The sequence below is a fragment of the Salvia miltiorrhiza genome, chromosome 7, assembly GCF_028751815.1.
Source record: "Salvia miltiorrhiza cultivar Shanhuang (shh) chromosome 7, IMPLAD_Smil_shh, whole genome shotgun sequence".
Taxonomy (NCBI): Eukaryota; Viridiplantae; Streptophyta; class Magnoliopsida; order Lamiales; family Lamiaceae; genus Salvia; species Salvia miltiorrhiza.
This window is the reverse complement of record NC_080393.1, coordinates 48,742,218-48,749,167: the sequence shown is the minus strand read 5'-3', so window position 1 is coordinate 48,749,167 and position 6,950 is coordinate 48,742,218.

The window sequence follows — 6,950 nt, the reverse complement described above, 5'->3', positions numbered from 1 at the left end:
ACCCAATTTTACTTGCTTTGTTAGTTTTTGCTTGTTTTTCTTTGTTTTCGTTTGTCGTTTCTTTCTTCTCGTTTTTACTTAGTTTCTTTTAGTTAGTTTTTCTTCGTTTTTAATGTTTTTCCTAGTGTGTTTCGTTTTTGCAGCTAAAAAAAAAAATCGAAAAATCGAAAAACGGCGACTCGACTGGAATTCGGCGACCACATCGGCGATCGCCGGGAAGGTCGCCGTTTTCCCTGGATGAATTTTACGCTTGACTCTGAAATTCGGCGGTCGCCGAACTCACGCCTTATTTTGCCGAACTGCCCAGGTATCTTTTAAGTCACGATTTTTTTCCTTTCTCCCATTTTTCACCTAAAACACACACTCAGCACACATAGTAGTATAATTTTCGAAAATTCTTCATCCAATTACTCCCAAACGACTTTGAATCTTCACAATTCCTTCCATACATTCACTACCCACATCATTATCTTCCATTCCATCCGATTACTTCGGGTTTTCATCCACCAAATCGGGAGATTCACGAATTTGGGGTTTTTGCTCAAGAACACTTGAATTTTCGAAAATCACTCCTAAATCCTCAAGGTATGTGCTTCTAACTCTTAATCTAGTGTTATTCCTATGCTACTACTATGTTTGTTTGATTTGATTGTGAAATTTTTGATGGGTTAGTAGAGCTAGGGTTTATGCTAGAACTTTTTATGAGCTTAATTGTTTAGGGAGTTTGAATCAATTGCTTTGTGTTGGTGTTTGAACTTATTGATAGATCATTGTTGGTGTTGATGAGTGATGGAATCCACAAGAGCATGCTAGTTCTAGAATTGTTAAGTCTCAAGGGGATATTGTCTTTGCTTTGATTTTGATTGGTCTTCATTTAAAGATTATATGTGATGTTGATTGTGGCATTGATAATATTCATGAGGCTTTGTATCTTTTGAAAGACTTAGCATGATGTGGGGGATTATGATAGACGCAAGAAGTTGATATTTGTCAAGAGAGATGGAAAGGGGGTGCTAGTTAGCTTGTTTTACAATCTTGTACATGTTTAAATGGTCTCTAACTAGCACTTAATCCAGGTACAATGGCCCCAAAGAAGCGTAGAACCGCCGGCGCCTCAAGCTCACGCCAACCGGGCGAATATACACGGGAGGACCCCGAGTTTCATGGGGTAGTCCTGATATCCGACGATGATAGGGTCCGGTTTAAGAAGCTTGCCAAGAAGGGGATCGAAATCACACGGTATGCCGATCACGACCTTCTCCGAGAGATGGTGATGAGCAGGTCCTTCAGCAGGAGCAGGTGCATGAGGAGGAAGAGGAGCAGGAGGAGCCCGCGGCAGAAGCAGTAGGAGAACAATGGGGACCGGGTGCCCATTTTGATGTGACTGACCTCACCGATCGGATGCAGCGGTTGCAGGGCTTCGTCGAGCAACAGGAGGCGCAGCTCACGGTGATGCGCACTGACATCACAGCGGTTCGCCTGCAGCAGCAAGCGATGGATGCATATCAGCGCGAGCAATTTGCTCATTATGGCGCTTTTGAGACATACGCCCGGGAGGAGTTCAACCGGCAGGCGACCTTTGAGGCGTGGCAGTGGGCTGAGATGGCGAGACAGCAGCAAGAATATGCGAGGCAGATGGCTATGCAGGAGGAACTCCTACGACAGTTCCAGGAGTTCCAGAGGCGACAGGGAGGACCGCCATCTTGAGTGATTTGTAAGTATGCTAACCATAACTTTTATCTATTTTTCCCTCCAAACTTATTTTCGAGCATTCGCTCCTTAATAAGTTTGGGGGAGGGGGATGGAGATTAGTTATGGTTTGCATTTTTAGCCTAGCATATTTTTGATCTTTTTGATGTTTTTGAAGAGATTTGTTTCTTAGTCTTTTAATTCGTGGGCCTGTAATTAAATTGATATAATCTCTCAGACTTACTCCATAGTTTCTGTGCTATTTGAATGGTTGTTGCTCCATTTAGTTGATTGGTAAGGTGCCTGTGACGATTTCTGCGAAAAAAAAAGGTAATTCTCAAATTTTCTTGATATGATGACATGATTTGAACCGATGTGTGTGATTGATGAGTAGATTTTGCCTTGACTTTTGACGTTGAACAAGCTAGTGAGGAATTGAGCCTTAACTGCCCATATTTGCAGTTTGTTCTTTGTTTTTGAGTGTTGTCATGCATGTAGTGCGCTTCTAGAACTTGCCATGAGTCTTGGTCGAGGTTGCTTGTTGTGTTCAAGAGTTTGAAATGATCTTAGGCCATTTTTCGTAAGCCACGTTATATCCCAAACACTGTCCTGAAAACATTATTCCCTTGTTAACCGTGTTTGAGCCTTTTTAAGATTTGATTCATTAACCGGATGATAGGGGGTGATGGAGTATATGGGGATCATCGTGTGATATTGACTATGGGTTGATTGAAATAAGGGTGAAACATGATTCTAGTCATTCTTATAAGCTCTAGAAAAAAAAAAAAAAAAGAGAAAAAGAAGGAAATTTTGATGAAAGTTGATTGAGAAAGTCGAGTGATAATTGAAAAATTCATGGATAGTCGACTTTGTTGTTATGAGAAAAACGAGAGCATAAAAGAATGTCTAGTTTGATTTATGATGATTATATCCCTTGGTTTGTGATGATTATGGAGATGTTGTTAGGTGGAAGATGGAATTTATTCCATGCTTGAATGGTGAAGTCATAAGATTGGTGTAATCAATTTAATTTGAAGTCACTGAGCCAAATTTCCCTACCTAATCCAATGTCCCTACATTAGAACCCAAATTTAAGACCTATTTGATCTTACCCTTGACACACTTTTAGCGATGGAGATTTTGAGACAATTGGCAAGCATATGGTAAGTAATCTGCATTTCATGAGCTTCGATGAGTGATACACGTCCTTTTTCCATCAATTGAAAGTTGAGCGAAACACTTTTATCTTGAGAGTCAATTGTTGGAATGTCGAGGTTGAATTTGCCATTGATTATGCTGGTTGGTGATTATTGTGTTCATATGTTGAGAATTTGAGGGAATTCGAAAGGTTTTATTTTTTTCTGAGGCATCGATGATCCAATCATCTTACCCATTCGTGTTTATTGTTTTGTTCTTCTCGTTGTTCGAGGACGAGCAACATCTTAAGTTTGGGGGAGTTGACAAACACTCATTTTGCATGGTTTTTATGGTTTATATTCTGTAGTTTAAGTCGATTTTACACCCGTTTCATTATCGTTTAGAGTTTATTGACTATTATTTCGTGATTTCACGGTTGGGTGTAGTTTTGACTGTTTGGATGCAGAATTGAGTGATATTGGAGCATGGAGTGTAAGGAACATGTTGAAGAGAAGAGTTTTGAGAGAATCGAGCCCAAAAATCGAGAAAAGACGAAGATTCTGGAGTCGGGACGGAAAAGGAGCAGTTCGGCGGTCAAAGGGAGTTGACCGCCGAATTTCGATGATTTAAAGGATGAAAACGGCGACCAATACGGCGATCGCCGGCCAGGTCGCCGAATTCCCTATCTGAGTTTTGGCCTTCGGAGAGAAAAACGGCGGTCGCCGTTTTCGTGACTAAAACCGGCCATTTTCGGCGATCAATTCGGCGACCGCCGAACGGGTCGCCGAATTGACCGCGTGTTTTGTTTTCTTCCGCGTTTTTACGATTTTTCAAGTTCTTTTCGGTTTAAGACTTGGTTTTTCACCCTAAGACTATAAATAGGTCCTCTTTAGACCTATCTAGGGTTCCCAGCTTTAGTTTTTCAGTTCTTAACATTCATATTTCAGTTTTATAGCTTTAGAACTTTTTAGCTTTCCAGTTTTCAAGGCTTGGATCAAGATTGAAGATTCAAGCCGCTACAATCGTTTTAATTCGGTTTTATACAATTTGTTTTTACAATTGCGTTCAATTTAATTATGTTTATGTTTGATTTTATTATGTCTGGCTAGTTCTTTTATTCTGAACCTAGGGTTTGTATATAGCTGATTGATTATGTGTTTTTGATTTATTGATATCAATTTGCCCTCCAACTTGTGATTCATGATTCCTGGTGCCTGTTCTCTTGTGAATTATCTGATCAATGATTTACATGTCTAGCTGTTCAGTTTGAGTCTTGAATGCGATAATTGTTCAGCCGATTCAGGAATGCATGATATAGTGTTAGCCTTGAGTCTTGAATGCGATAGGTGAAGCTATAGGAAACTATTCTTTATGTGCTATTTGGAGTTAATTTATTCCTTGGAGTCTTGAATGCGAAAAGGGATTAATTAATCTACGTTCATAGGTGGTCGTTAGAGACGCTTGTGAATAATATAGTAATCTTTCATCAGGGTTGGATTAAAATTGGTAATTGAATCAATAGGTTGAATGCATGTAGTTGATTGGTGAAAATACATCCCTAGGGTCAGAGCTTTTCTTATATTTGAGTTAATTATCATAGTTTTTATGCTCTTTAGTTTTATTTAGTTAATCTTAGTTTAATATTCACCTTCATAATCGTTTTACTTGCATATTGTGAGAGTCTGTGTAGGAGATAGATAGAGTGATTTCGTCTTACAGTCCCTGTGGATACGATATCCGATTGTTGTTTATACTACGATTACACCGTGTTAGTTGCGGTATTTTTGTTGCTAATAAAATAGTGATCAATGGTTCGGCTGGGTCCTTAGACTCTCCGTCGTCTATCGGTTCTCTGGAATATCCACCAATAACCCTGTGGTTTTAGGTGCAATCGACGTTCGATGCGTGTTGAATAGATATGGTTTATTGTGTAAGTGTGTTAGTGATGCGTCTTCGACTTTTGGGCCATTTGGCCCTCTTTTTTCCTTTATTTGTGTCAGTTCAGGTCTGTCCAGGGGGAAAACAAAGTTGTGGAAGAAGGAAGATCAGTAGAGCGGAAACGGAAGAAATGCGGTCAGAATGGGCATTACCGAGCCCAGAATGCCAAATCATGTTTGCCAGCATGGAGCTTCGGCCAACAAGTACCTCTCCAATCCAACTTGGAGCATGGGAACCTGGAGTAACCATCTGGTATGAGCCACACCGATAAGAGCAGTCAGTCTGATCGTTACCAGAGGAAGCAGACAGCCAGAGCCATAAAAGGAAGGTCAATCTTGGAAATCTCGAAGCGAGTGGAAGAAAGAAGAAGAGACTAGAAGGACCGAAGGGATGGGAAAGGTTGACTAAGTTTGCAGCTGGATGCCATCTTCAATCAGGATCAATCAAAGATCGAGCTAATTAAGGAAAGAAGATCCCGGCGAAGATTTGGAACCGGCGCAGCTAGGGTTAGGTCTCTACCATCCGGCAGTATAAAAGAAGAACAGTGTGCAGCATGCACAACTCTTAGCACCCCGAACATTTTACTCTTCCTCAGTTATTGCTTTTATTCGCCGCGTGTGGCATTCGAAAAACACTTTACATTTCCGTACTTAAATTCCGTCGTGTTGTTACTTTTGGACAAGTTCGAAGGCTTGAAGCCTAGGTATTATTTTATCTATTTCAGTATTTCATTTCGCTCCATCATGAGTTTAATTCTTTTTGCATCTATGAATTTTATTATGTGTGAGTAATCCTTTAGGTGAGGTTTTAGGGGTGGAAATAATTGTTGTTAACATGTAAATATTCGTGAGGCACTTGCTCTTTCGGTTGAATTTCGTGGTTCCGGAAGGATCTGTTCGACATCATGGGTAGTAGAGGCCTAACGGGAGACCCTCGTTCGGTAAAACGCTGTCCGTGTCAAGCAAAGGCCAGGGTGTACCGAGGAATAACAACCGGTATACCAGAGACCGAGTAGCTGAGCAATGTCAACAAAAGGCGTTGTAGATCTGAAAGGTGGGGAAAGGATTGATGGGATACACTGTCCTTCCTCAATCTTGGGCTTCTCTAGAAAATATCCATCAACTGTGACGAGGCATAAAGCCATGGTTATCAAACGAGGAAAGCAATCTCGGCGCCGTAGCATGTCTATGACTGGTCGGTCGACAAGGCCGGAAATAGTTGAGTCCAGGAGGCATGTGTCACTCTAGTGCGGAGTTGGGGACCTCGGGAGAGAAGGTTGATGAGGGTCATACTTGGTGAGTAACGGGTATGACTACTATCTAAGGAGGAGTGAAGCACTGCCTTGTGACCGGGGATTGAGTGACCTTCGGACCAAGTGACCACAATGAGATCAACCATCCTATATGTGAAGTGTAAACCCTTGAAACGCCCCGATGTCTTTGGGCCACGCCTTGGGTTTGCATGGATCATAAACGGATCATCAGTGTGCCTATGACCGAAACGAATGTTAACAACAGTTATGACCTAACCGAATAACCTCACCCCTTGTTATTATTGATCTTGTTTATTATTTGTGCAGAATATACAGATTGAGAATTGTGACACCTCAGTTTGTCGTTGGAGAACAAAGTGGTTCCTCACTCCCTGTGGGATTCGACCCTGCGCTTACCGCTAAGACTAAGTTCTTATCGTAAGAAGTAGGAGCGTGTATTGTCCGTACTGGGCTTACACAGGTATTTTTTCCGCACCGCACGACGGGTGCGTGTCAAAATTGGCGCCGTTGCCGGCGAGTGACGCGCAGCAATTTTGTTCTCTCCTCATTCCATCTTCCGCTACTGGTGTATGCGTGGAACTCGTAGAGCTGTAAGAGCATTGGTGTTTGACCCCGATATTGATCGAACAGAAAGACGACTACGCGCAGAAGCACGAATAGCGAGACGCGAAGCTATGGCAGAAGCCGAACAAGCAGATGTCGTACCGGAGCAGACCCTCAGACAGTTGGCATATCCAACTAACCTCAACTTGAGGCCGAACGGAATCACTTTACCCGCCAATCCGTTCGCACCTCGTCGGTATGACATGAAGCCATCATTGCTTCAGATCTTACCGAAGTTCAATGGATATCAAGGAGATGATCCTCATACTCATCTCCAAGATTTTGAGATGACAATCATGCACCAATCAAA